Source organism: Macaca fascicularis, chromosome 12 (assembly GCF_037993035.2).
Source record: "Macaca fascicularis isolate 582-1 chromosome 12, T2T-MFA8v1.1".
NCBI lineage: Eukaryota > Metazoa > Chordata > Mammalia > Primates > Cercopithecidae > Macaca > Macaca fascicularis.
The window spans coordinates 83,429,775-83,452,760 of record NC_088386.1 but is presented as its reverse complement, the minus strand read 5'-3'; the positions used below and the strand labels follow the sequence as shown (position 1 = coordinate 83,452,760).

Genomic DNA, 22,986 nt, shown 5'->3' with positions numbered 1-22,986 from the left:
TATGTTCTATTTATGACTAACTAGATTGGAAATTAGATTATAAATAGTCCAGGTGTCTGTAACCAAAGGTTTGATTGGTATCTCTAAGCACAGTGGCTCTTGGATTACAACAATGATTAATAAATAATCTGATCTTCCTGGTTTTCTTAGCATACTGGTGGTGTTGTCTGAGGGACTCTCTGCCAAGCCATGGTCCAAAGGTGAAATTTGCTACTGCTGGCAACTTAAGTAGCAGAGTAATCTTGCTGTAGCGGGTAATAAGGTAATGGCAGAAGAAGGACCCTAACATAGGCAATGTATGGCTTTCCACATTGCTCAGGAATGGCCATGACACCCATAGCAACTGAAGCTCCTAGGATTGCTCATTATTTGAAACACTTCAATGTCTGAAAAATGTAAAGCTTATGTGGCAAACATGTAGTGAGCTAGGAGCAGAATGGTGTTAGATGAGGTTGGGAGTATAAGCAGGGACCAAGAACATTCAGTACCTGTAGATCAAGATAAGATGTCCAAATTGTAGCCAAAGTAAAGTGAGAGCCTTTAGGAAAGTTTTGCTGTTTGGTTTCATTGGATTTGACTCATGTCCTACACAGGGTCCAATTTTATTTGTTTAAAATGGGTGAACTAGAAGATTTTTGTTTTTGAATGATGAACTAGATAAAGAGGAATTGATAGTACAAAGTAGAGGGGAGATCATTGTAATTGTAAAGGACAAAACCCTCAAACATGAGATGAATGAATTGCAAGTAAATGTAGAAGCATTTGCATCTGGGAAGAGGAAGCATACCTTCTCCATGGAGACAGGAAAAAAAAAAAAAAAAGAAATAGGTGGGTAAAGACAGAGGTTTATTTTTGGAATTAACTGTAAGAAGTTGAGGGATTTCCCACCTGATTACTTTAATTTTCCAATGGCATGAGCAAAAAAGATAACAGAATTGAAGGACATCACTGAGTTTGGGGATTATAATTTCACAAAAATGCCAGTCTGCCTGGTTATGTGATTTTCTTAATTCTCACCTGTGTGCAGAAACAGTGAAGGTGATGTAAACACATACGCAGAGTTTGTTTTTTACAGATGAGTAATGAGAGAGATGAGCAAGCAAATCAAATGGAAAATAGAGATAATGGAACATAACATGGAAAGGAAGATAAATAATTCCAAGATGGATCTCTTGATTAGTGAAAAGTTGGTGAAATATACTGTCTGGAAGTTTCAGTGAAGTGAAAGAAACATTTCTTCAGAATATTTTTGAGTAGATAAGTTGAAATGATAGCAAATCATAGTTGAAAAGCTAGATACAAAAAGGTATGATTCTGGAAATGGCAAATATAACAAGTGATTAAATTTATTTCTGAGAAATTAAGTGCTTTCACAAGGCAGAACTGACAGTTACTTAATGTAAAGTTTCCATCCTCTATGCTATCATTCTCAAATCCTCTAAGGCAGGGTCCGGCCATATTATCTGTTGGGTTTCCTTTCTTCATTTCTGTTTTAAGATTTCCTTTGCCTAGTTTGGTGACTCACGCCTGTAATCCCAGCACTTTGGGAGACTGAGGCAAGAGGACTGCTTGAGCACAAGAGTAGGAGACCAACTTGGCCAGTGTGTGAGACACTGTCCCTACAAAACTTAAAAATATCAGCTGGGCAGAGTAGCATGTGCCTGTAGTTCTAGCTACTTGGGAGGTTGAGGTGAGAGGATCCCTTGAGCCTGGGAGTTTGAGTTTACAGTGAGCTGTGATCACGCCACTGCACTCCAGCCTGGGTGACAGCACAAGACACTGCCCCCCTACTTCAAAAAAAAAAAAAAAAAAAGATTTTCTGAAAATCAGTCCTCACTCCTCCCCAAGAAAGTCTCTGAACTTCTTTGAAGAAAGAATATAGTAGTTTGCTTTATTGGAAATATGCCTTGACAATAGCTAGCCATGATTCGTTCTTCACATCTGGCTTGAATGAAAGACATTTATTAAATGAAAATATTAATTATGTAGACTATTTTTAATGGCATATTACATGTAAGTTAGTGCTCCAGGTTACATTTCTAAAATAGAATCCCCCCAATTTATTAAAGCAAAAGTGTATACATATAATGCCATTTTTGCATGACTCAACTTACACACTTGAAGATATTTTGCTTACTAAAGTAAGAAATAAGTAAAATATCCTCAAGTATATAAGCTTAAAACAAAAAATTATTGTTCTACCCTACAACAATAAAAGCATGGAATACATTAAAATTTTAAGGTATATATTGAGAAAAAAAATCATTTACAAATTTCTGATACTATATGAAATACCACACATGCACATACAACACACATAAACTGAAGTGTAAGTAGAAAAATAGCCATGAAAGTTGTCCATTAACATATTTGCTATAAACTCCTAAGCCTGTAAGCTTTTCAAAAACACCATTGAGTCATTTCTTTATACAACTCTAGTTGTTTATTCCAATTGACCAGTTGATGTCTATGATACATATACCTGATTGCAAATGCACTAATAAACAATTTAACCCAGTTAATGGCTACATTTTTATGCAGTTATTTTAAATTTATATGTAAATATCTAGGCCTCTTTGGCCCCAACAATGAATAAAATACATGAGGACCCGTTATTTGCCATGGATAGATATAGAGACAAAACTTTGCTGTTCTACAAACCTATTTTGAAAAGTCAGTATCATGACTGCAGAGGTTAAATACTATATTTCAATTATAATTATTTTTAAATGATGTATCATTCATGTGTCACAATTTATGTGTTTATCCAACTTTAGTTATATTCAAAGGCTTCATATACATAAAAGAGCTATTCTCATAATACTGGAGGAATATTAGTTTCCAATTTCTACTCTCCTACACTACGACGAACTTTATGCCTTAAAACAACAAATATTTATTATCTTGCAGTTGTGGAGTTCAGAAGTCTGAGATGAGTCTTATATAGCTAAAATCAAGAAGTACACAGTGCTGCACTACTTCCCAAGGCTCCGGGAGAGGATTAGTTTCCTTGTGTTTTCCAGCTTCAGAAGCTGTCTGTATTCCTTGCATCATGGTCCTTTCCTCCATCTTCAATGTGCATCACCCCAACGTCTGGTTCCATAAGGACATCTTCTTTTTCTAGTATGCTCCTCTTGCCTCCCTTATATAAGAACTTTTGTGGTTATATTGGACCTGGATAACCCAGGATAACTCCACAATCTCAAAATTCTTAATTTAATCACATCTTCAGAATCCTTTTTTAGTATGTAAAGCAGCATATTCACAGGTTTTGAAGACTAAGATGTGGCTATATTGGAGCCATTATTCAGTGTACCCCACATCCATATGAGAGAACATGGTGATATGCTTCAGAATTTAATTTTCTTATAGAATGGTTTATGATTAATGACTGTCATTAGCTGTCTGGATTGTAATTAGTGGAAATTGTTAATTCTTCTCATGGTGTTATAAACCTTATTCAACCTGACTTTAATCCATCTGTGTTGCTAAAAAATTCAACTCAGCTAACTCATTTTGAATGTAAAATATTACTATGATTTTGCACATCAATGTACTCAGCATTTATTCAGTTGGATGACTACATTGTATGTTCGGCATTTGGTAAGGAATATAGATACAAAGATGAATAAAAAGTGTTGTCTGTCCAAGATGAATAAGAAGAAACTGTGAGGCAGATAATGTAGATTGTTGCAATGTAAAGAAAATCAAAATAGTGTGAAGTAACAGAAAAAGAAAGTACCTTGATATGAAATACTGGTAAAGACTTCACAGATAAATTAGTAATTCGTTTTGATTTTTTTAAATGGTAAGGATTTTCATTAGTGGTGATACAGAGGGGAGAGATAAAAGGCATTCTGATAAATTAGAACAATTCGTGAAAAGATGTAGGGCAGAAAACATGTGGTTGAAACAATATTTGCAGCTAGACAAAAGTAAAGCCTGGATGATGTAAATGACCAGACTTTATGGATTAAAAGACAAGTTAGGATCTGATTTTGAAATATTTTAATGCCATGTCAAAGAGTTGGAGCTTAGCTCAACCATAAAGTGAAGCCACTAAAGAATTATAAGATGGGATATGGGTTCTTAGAGAAGTGATTTGTGTGTCTACTATATTGCAGACACTTCCAGGTGCTGGGATAAAACATAGAGCCTATGCTCTAAGGGCCAGTTAGCAGTCCATTCATGCGTTCTAGTCTTTTAACTTGGTCACTACTTGGTTTTGATCACTTAATACTCCCAATATAAAATATTACATATATAATAAATATATATGGACCTATGTATACACACATACATATTTTTTCTACCGAATAAGATGAGGATGCTTTTCATTTTTATGTGTATCTGAAGTGGAGGAATGTAAATTTCTCAGTGGAATTTTCCTTTTCCTTTATCCAGAAGGGGGCAGCACAGCCCTTGTATAAGAAGGTACACTAGCTTTTCCCACAATGTCTGCATAAGCCAATTTTAAAAAAATGAGAACCTGGATTTTATCGTATTTCTTGTCAGCTTAGAAAAAAATTCTTACTAAAAGTTGCCCACTTAGAAATACATGAATTCCTTCATGTCAGGGACTGTCTAGTCTTACAGTAATTCATGTTCATTTCCCTCTCTGAGTGCCTGATGGAAAATTAAATTCCCCTCCCTTCCAGACTCCGTGACAACTTTCTTGTGGCTCAGTCCTCCACATGGACTTCCTGAGACATTTAGAAATTGATATATATTTTTTATTGTTGTCTCCAATTCATTTTCACTTATATTAAAACAGCATACAAAGCCATTTGGATATAAACGAATCATAAGACTCAGAAGACTTTTCTCCTATCTTGCCTTCATTGATGCAAAATCATGGGCCAGGGCATGACTTTTCTATCAGTTTTCATCATGTTCTCATTCTTCACAAACTTATAAAATAAGATTGAAGAGATTCTAGATGGCGATACTAAAAGTCTTCATTTACCTTCATGTAAATCAACAACTAAACCACTTATAAACATATACGTCTTTAAGCTTTGCTTCCAGAATTCTTCCTGGCTTCCCTTTGCACACTGTACATCAGTTATTCAGGCCATTCAAACTCCTGTCCAATGTGTCCTTGAAATGCTATGTGACAGATAACATCCCTCTACCTTTTCCTGTCTCACATGGAGCTCATTAGTAGTAGTCTGCAGTATCTATTAATGACATCTTCATGTCCACAAGTACCCTTTGTTTAACTCCCACTTAGAACATGCGGTATTTGGTCTTCTGTTCTTGTGTTAATTCACTTAGGATAATGGCCTCCAGCTGCATCCATGTTTCTGCAAAGGACATGATTTCATTTTTTATGGCTGCATAGTATTCCATATTATATAGGACATGATTTCATTCGTTTTTATGGCTGCATAGAATTTCATGATGTGTATGAACCACACTTACTTTAACCAATCCACTGTTGATGGACACCTAGGCTGATTCTATGTCTTTGCTATTGTGAATGGTGCTGCAATGAATATATAAGTGCATGTATCTTTTTGGTAGAACAATTTGTTTTCTTTTGAATGTATATCCAGTAATGTTATTGCTGGGTCAAATGATAGTTCTAAGTTCTTTGAGAAATCTCCAAACTTCTTTCCACAGTGGCCAAACTAATTTACATTCCTATCAACAGTGTATAAGCATTCCCTTTTCTCCACAGACTCACCAGCTTCTGTTGCTTTTAGATTTTTTAATAATTGGCATTCTGACTCGTGTGAGATGATATGTCACTGTAATTTTGATTTCATTTCTCTAATGATTAGTGACATGGAGCATTTTTTCTATGGCTGCTTGTATGTCTACTTTTGAGAAGTGTTAGTTCATGTCTTTTGCCCATTTTTCAATAGGGCTATTTGTTTTTTGCTTGTTCAATTATTTAAGTTTCTTATATGGAAACTTTAATGTTTTAATGTCTTTGGTGGTCACATTTTGTTTCCTCTTATAGCCATATTTCTCTAAAGGAAGTTTATCACACAAGGAAAAATTACTAAATATCTTAGAAACATTTTGAAGTGCTTATTAATTAATGATAAGGATAATTTAGAATAATTACACTTACAAATAATGTTTATAATACTTATTAATATCCTAAATGTAAAAAATCCACATTTCTACAAACTTATATATCTAACATACAAGTATGGAGTGTGCTTTCTATTTAGAGTTGGGAAGATATTTTGCTGGGATTCACTAGACTGTGCTAAAGTCAGCCAAAACGTTATTATAGTTGTCAATGAAAGCATTTCTCGTGAAATGCCGAATAGACTTAATATTTATTCATTAATTAGCTAAAACTATTGACCTATTTTGTTATTATGCAAATTATTCCAGGTAAAAATCTATCATAATTCTGCAGACAAGCGTATCTAAATTATGTATAATACTTTAATTCTTCCATGCAAGGTACAAGCAGTGGATTAAGAAAAAGAACAAAATAAGCTTTTTCATATGTTTTATGCTGTGTTCAGTGACTATATTAAAATTATGTCTCATTTTTCCCACACTTGCTTGAGCTGTTAGCAAAAGCATAAAAATTACAATTGCCAAATCTGTCCAGTCTATAAATCAAATTAATTATTTTCCCAATCATTTCAGATCTTTGTTTCGATTTTAATAAGTTAGAATAGTTTATCTGGCCAAAAAACTTCCAACAAAGTTTGCTTTATTTTGTTAATATGACAGATTATGTTGATGAATTTTTGAATGCTAAAATCAGCCTTGCATTCCTAGAATTAATCTTACTCAATCATGCTATATTTATACTGGATTTGAATTACAGTATTTTGTTTAGGAGTTTTATGTCTATTTCCAAGAGAGAACCTGGGCTCTTTTTTATTTTATTTTATTTTCTTCTACGTGTGTGTGTGTGTGTGTGTGTGTGTGTGCACGTGAGCATGTGTGTTTATGCCACCTTTGGTGTTGGTATTGGGTAATGCTAGCCTTGTATAATAAATTGGGCATTTTTCTTCCTTCTCTGTTTTTTAAAAAAGACTGTGTAGGCCGGGTGCAGCGGCTCACACCTATAATCCTTTGGGAGGCCGAGGCGGGCGGATCAATTGAGGTTGGGAGTTCGAGACCAGCCTGACTGACATGGAGAAACCCTGTCTCTACTAAAAATACAAAATTAGCTGGGCGTGGTGGCACATTCCTGTAATCCCAGCTACTCGGGAGGCTGAGGCAGGAGAATCTCTTGAACCCAGGAGGCAGAGGTTGCGGTGAGGTTGCAGTGAGCCAAGATCGCACATTGTACTCCAGCCTGGGCAACAAGAGTGAAACTCTGTAAAAAGACTTTGTAAAACTGGGGTTAATTATTTAAATGTTGGGTAGATTTGTCCAGTGAAATCATCCAGACTTGAAGTTTTCTCTATTGGATAAACTTTTCAATTGCCAAATCAATATCTTTAATAGTTACTAGACTATTCTAACTATTTCATTTTGGGTGAGTTTTGGGAGTCTGCATTTTTTGAGGAATTGGTTCATGTCTCTTAAGCTGTCAAATTCATTTGTATAGAATTATTCATAGTATTCCCTTACTATCCTTTTAATATCTACAGGGTCTGTAGTAGTAATCTCTCTTTTCATCCTAGATATTGGCAATGGGTGTCATTCTCTTGCTTCTTTGTCTGTCTTGCTAGAATGCTATTGTTTTCAAATAACCAGCATTTTGTTTCACTTATTTTTTCTATTGTTCTTCTGTTTTCATTGATTGTTGCTGTTATTGGTATTATTTATTTTCTTCTGTTGCTTTGGTTTGGTTTCCTTTGATCTTCTTTATTTTATTTTATGGATTTGTGGATTTATATATTTTTTGGAAGTCAAAGCACAAAAGCTATGAAACCATATTGGAATCTGAGACAAAAGAAAAAGAAATCAGTAATATTGATCTTGTCTTTAATTAAAATGTAGATGTTGCTTGCATCATAGAGTTTAGAGTTTTTCTCAGTCATTTCAGATCTTTGACTGTTTCAATTTTAGTAAGTTAGAATAGTTTATCTGGCCAAAGAATTTCCAATGAAGTTCACTTTATTTTGTTAATATGACAGATTATGTTGAATTTTTGAATGGTAAAATCAGCCTTGCATTCCTAGAATTAATCTTAATCATGCTATATTTATAGTTAAGTTTTATTTTTAAATGTTACATTAAAGTATTATTTATGTTAATTATTCAGTTTTTAGTGACTTTTAAACTTTGTCCTGAGTTATATGCTTCAGTAACGTAGTTCTGGTACTGTTCCTGCTTAAATCTGACCCTACTATTAAGAAATATGTAGGATTCTGTGTCTGTAACACTTTTAAAGCCTCCCTAATGATGGCAAGTTAGGGACCTATGTTGTAATTATTCCATGAGACCATGGTCTTAAATTGAGTTGCCCAGTAAGCACCTTCTAAGGAGTGGCTTTATGGGGAACTGATTTATTTAAAAATTATTCCCATAAGGATATACAATATTCATTTGTCAATAAATAAATACATAGTTTAAAAATTTATTCCCAAGGGCTTTTGGTAAAAGCAGGTAGGAAGAGGAAGGGGAAGAAGAAGAAACCAAGAAAGACTTCAATTTCAGATAAAATTTCAGGGAGGGTGGCTCCAATCTGATCTTGCAGGGGAGTTTAGGAGTATAAATTAGTGCTCAAACTTATCCCTATTTGAAGCAAGAAGCTGACTTTCCAAGTTGGATGTTGCGGATTGAACATAGAACTCCTAGCCACAGCCACTCTTTCTCCCTTTGAGGGCAAAATAGCTCCAACAGCTTGTGGCTAGTCTTCAGAAAAAGAATCAAGATGCTGACATGGCCATAGGAGGCAAAAGGGCCACACAGCAGCAGAAGTGGCATAAAAAAGTGGTAAAAATCAACAGATTTGACAGTGTTGGCTACATCTATTATATAAGTATATCAATTACAAGCACAGAAGGACTTCCATGTATTTAGATACTTACTGAAATACAGACTGAAATAACTATTTGAATATTCTTACTGGCTCTATTTGCACACACACACATACTCTTTCTCTCTCTATGTAGATGTGTAGATATGTACACACATCTATGTATGCACATTCTCTCTCATTATCACCAAGGATTGGCCTTTAGGTGCTAAAAATTTGATGCCTTTGGGGGAATAGATAAGCTATCAGTAATGTAGATAAAGAAGATACTGGAAAGGTAGCTAGATGAGATATTAGGAAGAGTGTCTGTATTTGCCTTGACACATTTTTAAATGTATAAGTCCATATTCTCTTTGTGTTATCCTTGAACTTTTTACCTTTTGTAATACTTAAAATAATTTTGATTTATTTTTAACTGAAATACTTGTAGGAAGATGTCTATATTTTATCACTACAATTTTTTTTTTTTTTTTTTTGAGACGGGGTCTCACTCTGTTGCTCAGGCTAGAGTGTAGAGGTGCGATCTCGGCTCCCTGCATCACTACAAATTTTAAATAGATACTTTATGGTATATTTAAGTGAATCCAATTATTTTATATATATATACATATGCAGTATAATAGGAAGTTACATATTAATTTGAGTTTACGTAAATGTTCATTATATAAGATACCTAAAATCTATACTCACGAAGTCTATTAACTTACATATAAATTTAATCGTTATAGCTATATATATTTATAACTGTGACCCGACATTCACCAACATCTACATAAAATATGTAATAAAAGTTCCTCTTGAATAGTTAAACATGCTACTTTGTTTGCATTCTTCTTTGAAATAATATTTCCATGCTTCATGTCAATATAGATTTATACTAATTTATTTTTATAATTATTCTGGCAGATTATTTTTTGGAAGAAACATAGTATATAAAGCAATTGAGTATCTTCAACTTGAGTATCTTAAAATGTATTCTCTTTAATTTATTCATGTCCTTTTACCCTCAGGGGTATGCTCACTAGTTTAAAGATCTAAGGTTATAATATTCTTTAAAATCTAATTCCATAATTACATTTAAATTCATTATATAAATGTATCATAAATATTTGTAGTGTATTTGCATTATAAATATAAATTTATTACAAGGATTTAAATATGAAGCTTGTATATTAAAATTCTCTTGGTTGTGTTATAAAATCATGTCTACCTTGTCTCTTTACATTCTTAGAAAACTCTGTCTTCAAAATTAGCTAAAATATTTAACTATTTGAATCCTTTATTTAAAAATAAAATACTAAAAATATATGACAACATAAAATAAAATACAACTTCCTTGTAATTAATGAATTTAAACAAGAAAATAATGTGCATATCTACTCTTTCTTTTTTTTCAAATCAACCTTCCACTATCCTAGAGATATAGAATATTGTATCATTTAAAAGGAAAAGGGGAGTAATGGGTATATCTATATACCTTATACCTATAACACAGGTGATACTAGTTTAATTTTTAAAAAATCCCCTGCTAAAATACATTGTTGTTATTTTCTTTGTAAACTAGAAGTCTTCTTAAAATGTTGTTGGCCGGGTACGGTGGCTCACGCCTGTAATCCCAGCACTTTGAGAGGCCAAGGCAGGTGGATCATGAGGTCAGGAGACCGAGACTATCTTGGCCAACATGGTGAAACCCCGTTTCTACTAAACTACAAAAATTAGCTGCGTGTGGTGGTGTGTGCCTGTAGTCTCAGCTACTTGGGAGGGTAAAGCAGGAGAATCGCTTGAACCCGGGAGGGTGGAGATTACAGTGAGCCAAGATCTCGCCACTGCATTCCAGCCTGGCGACAGAGTGAGACTCTATCTCAACAACAACAACAACAACAACAGAAACCAAAAACAAACAAATAAAGTTGTCTTCATCTCTTAAGTCAGATGAATAATTTATAATTGTTACATGTTCTAACAGTTTTCCCCCAAAATACAAATATTTCCAACAGTAACTATAATTAAGATTTTTAGCACATAAAACATCAATTTTTTCAAATAATTGTGTTGGTTGTGGTCCTAAATTAAATTTCTATTGAAGAATATGTGTAAGACTCAACTCTGTTAGGAAAAATCCTAAATACTTTCCAAATGCTTAATATTACACTTAACCTTTAATATAACAATTAATATGCCAAGATATAGGGCAGATATGACGTTTGCTCTTTCTTTAATAGACTGGTGTTTGTTAGTTAAATGAATGAATAATTTAACAAATTTAATCTATGATATTTATTTTTAAAAATAATTAGACGTGTGGGGATTGTCCCATTTAATCAAAATATAATTTATTTTAATTATTTCTAGGCAAGTAGTGTAGGGTTTAGGTTTCACAAAGTTTAACAATCAAAGCATAATATGCTATTTTATCATATTTTTTTTACCTCTAAACATTTCAGAAACAAAACAAGTTTCTCAGATAAAATGAGTCACATTAGTAAAATGTACCAAGGAGAAGAATGCAATGAAGTAAAATAACACCAACAATTAACTTTCAAGTGTTGAGGCGTTATTAGAATGCTATTAACTTTCCTGGATATAATTTAGGTGTCAAAGAAAAATATATCTTAAACTGATAGACACTAAAATAGTTTACTTAATTTTGCCTCAAGAGAAAGCACAAATGGCTTTTCCATTGAAAAAACAAAACAAATGTCATCATATTTGTTTCTTCAAGAATGCATAAAATTATACAAAATCAATTTTTAGGATTTTATTTAGAAACAAATACCTTAGTGGTCTAAATAATGTAAAAAGAGGAATACTATTTGGAGGTAGCAAATTTTTGTTTCATTAGAGGGTAACTTTATGAAAAAGTCACTGCCATACTTCTCATAATGAGAAGATATTTTTATGTAGATTATTAAATCAGACAGCCTATGAACTCTTTTGTATGTGAGATACTACAATGAATTATGAGGGGAAAATAACAGATTTTATGCAGAGTGGATAGCGGAGGAAAAATTCAGAAAAAAATATTGAGGGAGAAAGATGCTATTGTCATAGTCATTCTGTTGGAATCAATAGAATTAAAGGGTATGTACCGTCAAAACAAGTGAATGGAATTATGGGGAGAAACAAGAATATTGCATTGGCAATACTTGGTGAAATTCAGCGTGTACCTCTTCTATGGAAAACTTTTCCCAGATACATACTAGGGAAATTCACCCATAGAAACTTAAAATAGGTATATGTATAAGGATATTTATAGTAGCATTATTCATGTGAATGAGAAGTTGAGTATAATTGGAGATTCATACATACAAGGGAACAAAGTAAAATATTGAACAGGTATATGTGGCATGTTATGCAGCAGTTAGAAACTGTAAATTTACGTAGAAGAGAGGAAATTTTAAAATAACAATACGTATGTACAACATAAGTGCTTTAGCAACATATTTATTCAAATTAAACACACATATACACCACTACTCCCACCAGCAGCAGCAACCACACTATGCGTGTTTTCACAGATTCATGGCTATTCAAAGACAAATAACAGATGCATTACAGTGGATGCAAACTGGAGAAGCGGAATGGGAGTGGGTTTTATGATGGTGTAAGGAAAAAAGCTTTGTATCTATAAACATACTATAAATATGGATAAATCTGAGGTAAGCAGCACGCAGGCCACAACTCTGGACCAGATTGAAGACTGGCCAAAGGCTGGAAGAGGCACCATAGGCACCTCTCCATAAAACATGCCCAGCAGCGCCATGACAGCTTACCATTGCCTTGGCACAAGCAAGAAGTTACCGATCCTTGCCAAGATAATACCCAGAAATTACTGCCCATTTTCTAGCTCATTCTAAATAATCTGCCCCTTACTTAGCATGCCATTAAAAGTGAGTATAAATGTGACTACAGAACTGCTCCTGAGTCGCCACTCTCCACATACTGCCTGTGGGGTGGCCCTGCTTCGGAGGAGCAGTCACAGAGCTGCAGGACTACCGCCACCTCAATTAGGCTGTTTTCTTCCACCACTAGCTCGCTCTTGAATTAATTTCTGGGTGAAGCCAAGAACCTTCCCTGCATCAAGTCTATGTGTATATAAGTGTACATACTATATATACATATGCATATATAAGTGGCTCTTCTGCCTGAGAATCTCACTGAAGAGTGGCCTCTGTGTTGTGTATGTACCCCGGTATTAAGGTGACTAAGCCACTTCTATCCCTTGTGAACTCCCATATATATTGCAGAGGATTGCAGAACCCTGACCATAACCCCTAATTGGACTCCATAAACAATATTTGGTACTTAAGCAACCAAAGTAATAATTATTCCATTCCTTCATGAGACACTCATCTTTAATTTTTCCTCACTCAATTATACTTAGCACGTCAAATTGAGGTTAATAAAATAATTTAACCTTGCTCATGGAGAGTGTAAATGCACAATTACTCTGTATGTAAACATCTGCAGCACTGTTTTAATGTGCTGACAGCTTCTAATGAAGGTAGCATGTATCTGTTAAAGTTTTAAAAATTACTCTAAATTGGCCGGGCGTGGTGGCTCACCCCTGTAATCCCAGCACTTTGGGAGGCCAAGGTGGGTGGATCACAAGGTCAGGAGATGGAGACCAGCCTGGCTAACATGGTGAAACCTCGTCTCTACTAAAAATACAAAAAATTAGCCAGGCGTGGTGCCTGGAGCCTGCAGTCCCAGCTACTCGGGAGGCTGAGGCAGGAGAATGGCGTGACCCCGGGGGATGGAGCTTGCAGTGAGCTGAGATAGCGCCACTGCACTCCAGCCTGGGCGACAGATCAAGACTCTATCTCAAAAAACAAACAAACAAACAAAAAAAACACTCTAAATTTAGGCTTAATTTATTAATTTTTAAAAACATTGATAAGAGATAAGAGGCTTAAGGACTTCTTAAAACCAAAGAGACACAAATACTCTCATTTCACAGTAGAGGCTTCTGAGGTCAGTGAAACTGCAATGTTTTGACAATTACTAGATAGTAAATTAGGGGCAATCTGGGATTAAAGCCAAATTATTCTATTGCTTCCTTCAGGGATATTTCTACTGTAGTATGTTTTATTTTCAGATGTATAGCATATATTTTGCATGTTGTTATTGTTCAAATTATCTTTGTACCAGTTGTTACAATTCAGATCTGAAGGACCTGTAAGGTCATGTAAATGAGTGAACAGAAGCAATGAAAATGCATAGGTGTGTATTGTGTGAACAGACATGCAAACTGTAAAGCAATTTCTCTGCCTAAGGAGAAATCCTCTACTCAGCTCCAGCTGGCTTCTGCCATTGGTAGTGTATTCCCAAAGTGACCAGATGTGTTGTTGTTGTTGCTGTTATTCAAATGTTTGTTTGTTTGTTTGTTTGAGACAGATTATCAATGTGTCACCTGGGCTGGAGTGCAGTGGCGCCATCTCGGCTCACCGCAACCTCCGCTTCCTGGGTTCAAGTGATTCTCCTGCCTCAGCCTCCTGCAGCTGGGACTACGGGTGTGTGCCACCATGCCTGGCTCATTTTTTGTATTTTTAGTAGAGATGGGGTTTCACCATATCAGCCAAGATGGTCTTGATCTCCTGACTTCGTGATCTGCCTGCGTCAGCCTCCCAAAGTGTTGGGATTACAGGCGTGTGCCACCGCGCCTGGCCTCAAATGTGTATTTTTTAAAGTTATCTTTGAAATAACAATTGAGCAAGATGAAGGCCAGACAAAACCCATATGGGATATGGATTTGGTCTGCAGGCTGCTGATTTTTTTAAAAATATATTTTAAGTGCTGAGATACATATGCAGAACATGCAGATTTGTTACATAGGTATATACGTGCCATGGTGGTTTGCTGCACCCATCAACCCGTCACCTATATTAGGTATTTATTCTGCAGGCTGCCGATTTTTAATTACAACTTATGCAGTCCGTCGTGCAATCATATGGAATAATATCAACATCAATTATTGAATTTAACAACATCAATATATTCACCATCACAGTCTTCAGTGCAAGAATCTATTGAAAGAATAAAACAAAATGCACTAATAAAAGCTTCAAGATAAATAGATGATTATAAAAATCGACTTATCATCATTAAAGCAAAAAAAAACTTGAAACAGGTGATCAATGCAACTATATTAACTTTGATAATCCATCTATTAATCACATATGTGAAATGTAGACAAATTTCCTTAGCTCTTGATACAATTAAGTACCTTGTCAATTTCTTCATTAATAATTCAGTGTTGATCAACTGACTGGTAATTTCTTTCAGAATTAGTTATTGATTATCATGATGCAATAATGCCACTGACAAATAATTATTTTTTAGATGTGGTTGCCCTACTGTATAAAGGTTAATAGTCAATGGCAAAAAAAACGTAAAGTCACTTCTTATTCCTTATCTAGTAGATTCATCTGCCAATGAAATCTGGTTTGCTTGGGCTTTTAGCTATACTTAGAAAATAGTTTTACAATTATTATGTTAGCTTTATATATCAACATAAGTTTTGTACTAAAACAAAGTTTTTAAACTACCTCCCTCCGCCACAAAGAAAACTCTAAATGGTGATATGTATTATATAAAAATGGAATCTGTGTTTAAATAATTTTGGGACATGTTGCATTCTAGAGGTTCATTTTGCTAACTAGCATGCCAAAGATTCTGAAGTTTTCTAGCAATTAATCTTTATCCTTATTTTATTTAACATACTGTTTCTCCAGTTTATTTAAGCGGATCATTTTTCCCCTTGATTTTGAGGAAAACAAGTTAGCGAATGCTAACTCAGAAGGAAAAAAGTTGCCCAAAGCCATACAAACTCATTTAATTTAAGTTCAAAAATGCCTGGCAGATTTTCTGATTCCTACAATATGGCAGCAGAGACGTTAGGCTAAATTATGTCAATATTTTTCCTCAGATGAATATTAAAATCTTTAAAAATTATTCAACTTTTATTATAGGTCAAAGGGTGCATGTGCAGGTTTGTTGCATGAGTGAATTGCATGACACCGAGGCTTGGGGTCTCAACGATCCTGTCACCTAGGCTGTAAGCATAGCAGCCAACAGGTGGTTCTTCAGCGCCCCCGCCCTCCTCCTTTGTTTAGAGGTCCGCAGTGTCTATCATTCACATCTTGATGTTCATGTGTATTCAATGTTTAGCTCCTATGTACAAGTGAGAACATGTGGTATTTGGTTTTCTGTTTTTGCATTAGGTTGCTTAGACCATTGGTAATGGTCTCCAGCTGCATCCTTGTTGCTGTGAAGGACACAATTTCATTTATTTTACGGCTGCAAAGTATTCTAAAGTACATACGTACCACATTTTCTTCATCCAATCCACTGGCAATGAGCATGCGGGTGCATGTGTCCTTTTAATCGACTGAGTTATTTTCCTTTGGGTGTATTCTCAGTAGTGGGCTTGCTGGGTTGAATGGTAGTTCTATTTTAGTTCTTTGAGAAATCTCCAAACTGCCTTCCACAGTGGCTGAAGTAGTTTGCATTCCCACCGACAATGTATAAGTATTCCCTTTTCTCTGCAGCCTCACCAGCATCTGTTATTTGCCTTTTTAATAATCAACATTCTGACTTTTGTGAGATAGTATCTCATTGTGATTTTGATTTATATTAAAAGAAAATATCTTAATCATGCTAAATTTTCTTTGTTAGAAGAGTGCAAATTTGTAATATTCACCAACTCACCAATTTTAATTCATCAAAAATTTCACAACTGCTAAAGGTGAAATTTTTATAAAATTAGCATTATCAAGGGAAATAAATTGTGAATCAGTGAAACATGAAAGTTTGCCTGTAAATTTTCAAACATAATTAGATTGGTTTAGTAGTTCAGAAAATGGTAAAATTAAAAAGTGAAAGCATCTGTTCACATCATCCTCCACCTTCTGAAGGAGATTATGCAAATTGCCCAAGAAAGCACAGATTTAAATAGACCCCAAAACTCTCTACAGATAATGCCTTGTTTGAGGTCACAGCTGTCTTCCCATATCTAGGAAGGACGTGAAACAGTTGCAGGACACCATTTTTTCAAGCTGATTATACCTCTTACCCAGAAGTGAGGACATGAGAACTTTTCTGGCCATACTCCAGTCCATGCTGCCTTGACTTTTACCTCAGTTTTGTGTGTTATTTGATTCTACCTGTCTATCTGTCTATCTGTGGCTCAGCAAAAGTGGTTTTTGATTTGATGTTAGAAGTTACTTGAGTGCTTATGTGGCTTTGCTCCCAGATCCCATCTCTTAGCTATAAATAAATAAATAAATAAATAAATAAATAAATAAATAAAAATTAAAATAAAGGCAAGTCAAACTGCCTTTATTTTTTTTCTCAGACCTAAAGGGCAGTCAAGTTTCTCATTTCTGGAAGACTGCAATGATTATTTCAAGGCTGTGAATCAAGGCAGACTGAGGATTGCCATACGCATATCTACTAATTTTTATCTTTTTTCCATATTGTTTTTAAAACTTTCTATAGAAGTATTCATGTAGACATAGATATAAAATTGACAAATTTTAAGTGTGTAGGCCCATATATTTTCACAAACCAAACATCCTCAGGCAATGAGCACACAATTTGAGACTATAATCAGCTTCAGAAAGAGTTCCCTTGGTCTCCATTGGAATCACTGTCTTTGATTGGGGTGCTATAACCAAATAGCATATTTCATACCGCACCCCCCTCCTATTGTCCCACCTTTTGCAGCTTCCAAAGTCTATTATTCTACTCTGTAAGTATGTATGTACCCATTGTTTAGCTCCCATTTTTAAGTGAGAATATGAGATTTTTTTCCTTTCTCTTTCTGAGTGATTTCACTAAGGATAATGGCCTCGCATTCCAACCATGCTGCTGCAAAAGATACATTATTTTTTCTTTTTTTATGGTTATGCACACTAAAAGCCCAGTAAACAATATATCTTGTAACACAACTTCACTTGTACTCCTAAATCCATAAAAATAAAAAAGATTTTAAAAAGTATATATTTGTTTGCATGGAAGACCACTGAAGATTTAAGAAACATTAATACCAGATGGCTAGAGAGCCATCCAGGCACGAAAAAAATCTAATAATCAAATCCTATTTCATCTAGATTTAAAATTTTGCTTACACTGAGATTAAAAGTATTTGCATATATAATCAAAAGTATGCATTCATGATGCAATCATGTACGTATATGTGCATGTGTAATAGGAATTTTTTTTGTTTGTTTTTAACACACTTATTGAGCTATTTTTAAAATATCTAATTCTTTTGGAAAGTGTCTGTTCATGTCCTTTGCCCAATTTTTATGGGGCTGTTAGGTTTTTTCTTATAAATTTGTTTAAGTTCCTTATAGATTCTGAATATTAGACCTGTGTCAGATGCATAGTTTGTAAAAATTTTCTCCCATTCTGTAGATTGTCTGTTTACTCTGCTGATAGTTTCTTTTGCTGTGCAGAAGCATTTTAGTTTAATTAAATTCCACTGTCCATTTCTGTTTTTATTGCAAATGCTTTTGGTGTCTTTGTCATGAAATCTTTGTCCATGCCTATGTCCTGAATGGTATTGCTTTAGTTGTCTTCCAGAATTTTTATACTTTTGGGTTTTACATGTAAGTCTTTAATCCATCTTGAGTTAATTTTTGTATATGTTGTAAGGAAGGGGTCCATTTTCAATCTTATATGGCTAGCCTGTTCTCCCAATGCCATTTACTGAATAGAGAATCCTTTCCCCATTGCTTGTTTTTGTCAGGTTTTGTGAAGATCAGATAATTGTAGGTGTGAAGCCTTATTTCTGGGTTCTCTATTCTGTTCCATTGGTCTGTTATGTACCAGTACCATTATGTATTGGTTATTGTATGAGTACCATGCTGTTTTGATTCCTGTAGCCCTGTAGTATAGTTTGAAGTCAGATAGAGCAATGCCTCCAGCTCTGTCCTTTTTGTAATTGCCTTGGCTATTCAGACTCTTTTTGCTTTCATATGAACTTTAAAATAGGTTTTTTCTAGTTCTGTGAAAAATGTCAATGATAGTTCAATGGGAATAGCATTGAATCTATAAATTGCTTTGGGCAGTATGCCTGTTTTAACTATGTTGATTTTTCTTGTCTATGAGCATGGAATGTTTTTCCATTTGTGTCATCTCTGATTTCTTTGAGCAATGTTTTGTAGTTCATGAAAGAGATCTTTCACTGCCTAGTTAACTATATTCTTAGGTATTTTATTCTTTTTGTGGCAATTGTAAATGAGAATTCGTTCATGATTTGGCACTCAACTTGACTATTGTTGGTATATGTTGGTCTTGACTATTGTTGGTTGGAATGCTAGTGATTTTTGCAAATTAATTTTGTATCTTGAGACTTTCCTGAAGTTGTTTATAAGCTTAAGAAGCTTTGGGGCTGGCCAGGCACAGTGGCTCACACTTGTAATCCCAGCACTTTGGGAAGCCGGGGGATGGTGGGGGGGCAGATCATTTGAGGTCAGTTTGAAACCACCCTGACTCACATGGTGAAACTCCATCTGTACTGAAACTACAAAAATTAGCCAGGCGTGGTGGTGGGTGCCTGTAATCCCAGCTACTTGGGAGACTGAGACAGGAGAATTGCTTGAGCCCGAGAGGTGGAGGTTGCAGTGAGCACAGATTGAGCCATTGCACTCCAGCCTGGGTGACAGAGCGAGACTCTGTCTCACAAAACAAAACAAAAAAACCAAAACAACAACAAAACAAACAAACAAACAAAAAGTTTTGCGGCTGAGTTGAGATGGGGTTTTCTAGATATAGAATCGTGTCATCTACAAACAGGGATACTTTGACTTCCTCTCTTCCTATTTGAATGCCCTTTATTTCTTTCACTTGCCTGATTGCCCTGACCAGAACTTCCAATACTATGTTGAATAGGAGTGGCGAGAGAGGGCATCCTTGTCTTGTGCAAGTATTCAAGAGGAATGCTTCCAGCTTTTGCCCATTCAGTGTTGATGTTTGCTGAGGGTTTGTCAGAGATGGTTTTTTTTTTTTTAATTTGTCATTTTCTTTATCATTGGAGGGAAAGAAATCAAAGAGAGGTGGGGGTATAGTTACACTGTTTAAGGATGAGCTGAATACAAAGACAATGAGTCTTTTACAGTCTCAACAACGCCACAATGAATAACTGAATTATCTCATTTATAATTCACACTGGATCAAAAAATTGGTTCCCCTCTGTATAGATCAATTTAACTCAAATCTTATTATCTTCAGAATACAAACATGAATACTACAAGATAAACTCTAACTGCACTAGGTATTTTCTAAGTAGAAGACCAAACACCAAACGGAATCCCTCTTTCCAACGTCTTTCGATATGACAAGATTTTGCCAGAGTGGAAATCTAACACTTAGAAAAGCATTCTCATGGCCAAGTAAGAAAATACAGTTATTGTGGGTATTACAATACATTTACCATATATATTACATATTGAATTAAACTCAGCATTAAATATGCTTCTAAAATTATGCTATTAATGATGATAGCAGTGATGATGCTGGTTGAGAAAGCCTGTCTTTAGCACAAGAAAAGTAAGGGAGAAATATTTAACAAGCAGAAAGCAGACACAGAGTTGGGCATTTTAATTTTTTTGACTAGGAAAGATAATTTTAAGCAATGAAATATACAAAGCAAAATAATCCTTTATTTCCCCTATGTGGAAATAATATGAGACATTTATTAGATATACTGGACAAGAACAGAACTAAGTACTCCAACTCTACTGCAGGATTACAAAAATATCATCCCTTCACCACCGTGTAAGATTTAAGGGCAACCTGCCCAATGATGCATGTTATCTAAAACACAGCAAGATTGCTGCTGCCCTGCCAAGTACCTCCAGTTCCTACCCAGGTCCTACTGAAATGGTGGTGGTCCCAACTAGTTTTATTGATATAAATCTTTAAAGAAAAAGATAAAGCATTTAAAAAGACAAATCAAGATACTTCAGGAACCACATATCCAACAAAAACTTTATCCTCAAATGAGTTATGTTTGCCTTGTACTAAAACACTTTTATTTCACTCAAATTAGAGCAATAATATTTCATACATACGTGTCTTCCCTGCCCAGTAATTCAAAGAAAAAATCCAAAATGATTAGTAAAGAAGAATATAAAAATTAACAGATGCTTTAAATTTATTTTAAATATTTTTAAGGTTTAACAGGTGTTTGAAGTTTGTAATTCCTAGTAGGAAAACATTATCTGAATGAATACCCTAATGGTAAACCACTGTAAAATGCTTCAGCTGCATTTCAAGGAGAGGGGTAGGGATTATCTTCAAAGCACCCCGGCTCTCTTGATGAGAAGGTCAGAGGTACACTGGTTTGTATTATTGCGACATCTATAAGGTGATCTAGGTTGCTTTTCCTTCAGCAAGGGCTTTATTTATCAGAAAGGCATTATGCTTGACCTCCAAATTTGGCTGACAATTTACTGATAAGATTCATAACGTTTGGGTTGCTCTAGTATTTTGACATATTTGCTGCGTTCTGAGCCACATCCTGGAAGGCCACCATAACTTCTGGATCCTGCATGGCTGAAAGAACCTCTGGATCACTAAGAATTTCATTGAGTCCAGGCAATCCGGCTGTTCCAGGCATGCCCCCTCCAGGCATTCTTCCAGGAAAATTACCAGACATTCCCCTAGGAAAGCCACCTGGAAAAGAACCATACTGGGCTCCGGACTGTTGTCTGGCTTCTTCCTCCCTCTGGGCTCTCTCATGCTCTTCTCGTGCCTTCTTAACTCTTTCTATTCTTTCTTTGATCTCTCGCTCTTCACATTTTTGCTTATACTTTCTCCGATGTTCTGCAATTTTCTCTGCCCTAGGTTGAACTTCTTTCAGCATTGCACCAGCATCTTCATCATAATCCAATTTACAGCCAAGGGCAAGATGATGGGCTCCTTCTTCCCAGTGGCCTAGAAGCCTGTGTGCTTTCCCTCGCCATTTGCAAGGCTGAGCTGAATCAAGATTTATTTCAATGGCTCTGTCACAGTCTCGGATGGCAGCATTTGGCTTCTGTAATTTGACAAAGACACTGGCCCTCTTGGCATACAAAATGGCCAAGGGAGGATTCAGCTTGATGGCATCAGTGAATTAGTCAGTGGCTTTCTGCAGTTCACCATCATTTAGGGCTTCAATAGCAGCCACTTTCTTATCATTTGCCTGATCCATCATATCCTCTGTTATCTCTGCATTTTCATCTCCCATTTCTTGAGGGGCATCAGTGTCTGGTTCAATCACGCCTTCATTATCAATTTCTAGATCACTTTACTCAATTGATGTTTTGTCTGCCTTTAAGTCTTCCTCCACTTTCTTACCATCAGGTTTTTCTTCTTTGGTATTTTCTTCTGATTTAGCTTTCTGAGTAGCAGGTGGTACTTTACCTCCCATACTCTCCACCCACTCCCTCAGGAAGCACATTTCGTCAGTGTGCAGAACGCTCGGATCCTGCTTACACATTTTCACAAAGGCCCGAAGCTTGTTCACTTTGTAGGGTTCCATGTTCAGGAGGCGGTGGGCGAAGCTGAGAGACTGCGACCAGGTTCCAGGCCCAGGCGCTGGCTTGGCATGACCGTGCAGAAGGGGACGGCTGCTGCGAGTCAGAACAGACTCAGATGGCTCTTATTGTTTTGAGGTATGTTCTTTCAACACCCAGTTTATTAATGGATTTTAGCATGGATTTTGATTTTTATCGAAAGCCTTCTCTGCATCTATTGAGATAATCATGTGTCTTTTTGTCTTTGGTTCTGTTACGTGACGAATCACATTTATTGATTTGCATATTTGCATCCCAGGGATGATGCCTACGTGATCATGATGGATAAGCTTTTTCTTGTGCTGCTGGATTCAGTTTGCCAGTATTTTGCGGAGGACTTTTGCATTGATGTTCATTAAGGATATTGGCCTGAATTATCATTTTTTGTTATATAACTGCCAGGTTTTGCTTATAAGGATAATGCTGGCCTTATAGAATAAGTTAGGGAGAAGTCTTTCTTTTTCAGTTTTGGAATATTTTCAGTAGGACTGGTATCAGCCCTTCTTTGTA

General features: G+C 35.5%; 1 pseudogene; it reads right to left on the bottom strand.

Annotated features, from left to right (window-relative positions):
• Window positions 1–21,133: 21,133 nt before the first annotated feature.
• LOC102120370 (hsc70-interacting protein pseudogene) lies at window positions 21,134–22,442 on the bottom strand (annotated as a pseudogene).
• Window positions 22,443–22,986: the final 544 nt, after the last annotated feature.